This window comes from Melospiza melodia, chromosome 1, assembly GCF_035770615.1.
Source record: "Melospiza melodia melodia isolate bMelMel2 chromosome 1, bMelMel2.pri, whole genome shotgun sequence".
In the NCBI taxonomy this organism is placed as follows: Eukaryota; Metazoa; Chordata; class Aves; order Passeriformes; family Passerellidae; genus Melospiza; species Melospiza melodia.
In genome coordinates this window covers 54,430,655-54,432,827 of record NC_086194.1, presented here as the reverse complement: position 1 = coordinate 54,432,827, position 2,173 = coordinate 54,430,655, and positions in this window count along the sequence as shown.

The window sequence follows — 2,173 nt, the reverse complement described above, 5'->3', positions numbered from 1 at the left end:
AAATGGTGCAGACAGTGTTGGAATGTATATATAATTTTCCTAACTAATTTTTAATTAGTTGCTTTAACTAATTGTAAGCAGTGTCTACTTTTAGCCAACACCAATTAAGTTTCTTCACAGACCTACTTTGATCATTAAATCACTGAAACCTTGAGTTTGTTAAAACTAAGCCTGACTGTCTTCAATGAACAGAGCAAAGGAATTTGAAGATTGGGCATCTGGGATCTTAAATTTATGGCCCTTCAAGGACATTAGAGTAACCAGAAGATATGGAGATTAAGGCCTGGAAAGGTGGAGAAAAAGATAAAAGAAGGAATAAAGGATGTGGACCAGATTAGCATGAAGAGAAAGAAATAAATAACTAATAGGGGGTAGAATACTAATTAATGAAGAGAATTATGTAAATTAAACCAATGAACATTAATGTCTTTGTTCGCAAAAAATGCATAAATAAGCAAAAAATTTTGTATTGGGATCAGTACTGAGGCTGGAACTTTGTCAGGAACACCTATCTCTTGACCAAGAATAAAGTAATACCGTAACCTCTAACAATAAAAAAGACAGTGTTAGAGGAAATCTTGTTTACCACTACGATTTTTTACGTTTTCAGTAACGAGACAAAATAAAGGTTAATAGAACAGTGTTAGACTTTACAGACTTGGATGTTTTAAAATGCAGATTCAAGGGAGTTACTTTCCCATATTTAAAAGTCTGCAAAGAGGAGATACCATGTGCAAATTACTAAGTAGGCTTCATTTTTGCTTATAAAACTATCAGGTTTTTTGTCTGTTACATCAGCTTCTATACTAGCTATGGAATTACTTTCCTCCATAAGGTTTCAGTGTATAGTGAGGGGTTACTTTTTTTCTATGTTATCACCCAGAGTTTCCAGTTTGGCTGTAGAGAGATTTTCTTCTGTACTCTCTGTATCATTTGGCTTATCTTTCACTGCCCAGTCTTGCTGACCAGCACCAGAAGGGCTTTCTTTGGGACTGTCAGAATCTGTAGTTTGCTCCAGTTGTGGTCCAGGTTGTTCTGTGTCCATATCTTGTATTTCACTGTCAGCTTTCACCTTGGCAGCGTTCCTGAAAACAGCTCTCATGACAACTGGTACTGACATGCAACTGAAAAAGGAAATGACACATTAGTCACTACTACAGACATCCTACGATGTTCATTAAAGTACTTCTGTTTTTTAAACTGTGGCTGGCACCTGAATGAAAACCAGCATTAACTCCTTTCTGGTTTTGTCTTCTACAACCTGGTGTTACTTTGTACCCATAATACAAACTACATGTGCTGTACCAGAAATACATGTTGACACACTGAAATTTAGTGCTGAGTCTTTGAAGTTAGGTGTGCACAGAAGCTTTGACTGAAATAGTGGGAGGTCTTTCAGTCTGGTCAATCTGGTCAACAAAAAAAGTCATAAGGGTACTTCTAGTGAAAACCAAAACTAAGAATATTGAAATATAGTAATTCTTCTTGAGTTTTGTAATTGTAACCTTCATGTTTTGTGTAACACAGGTACAGAAGGTGTCTTTTTCTAAAACACTGTCTATACTGGAGGAGTTTTTCTCCCACTCTTAACCTGGTTCCAAAAATAGTACCTTGTTTAAATTCAGGTTCAAAATCTAACCTGCATTGGTTTTGTTGTCATCAAACAGATAATAGATGTGAACTAGCTTATGCCAAATCACTTAGTGCTCTTAGACTGTTCTGAATCAGTTTGTCTAGCCTATGTTCACGTATCACAACAACTCACTCTTTTGGAATTTGTTCAGAAAACAACCCAGAGTCAGTGTTGTAGACATGCCATATACAACTCACTTTCTGAAGAGAAGCACTGATTGCTGTTAGGAAGATGTGTAAAAAGACCTTCCCATACTATTCAAAGTTACAGTAGTCATGAGACTGTCATCAGCTAGAGTCTTCAGAAAAGCATCTTCATAAAAAGTTAAACTTTACTCAATAGTCTTTCCTTGCTTCCACATGCTTTCTACTAGAAATACTTCATCACTGTTAATGTTTACCATTTTTGAAAGAATAATTAAGACAATGAAATAACTTATTCCCATAATTGTATTACAGCATTTTACTGAAGTGAAGTGTTCCAGTTGCTGAGTTCATGGCATTATGAATGCACATGATATTTCCATTTGATGGACATCTG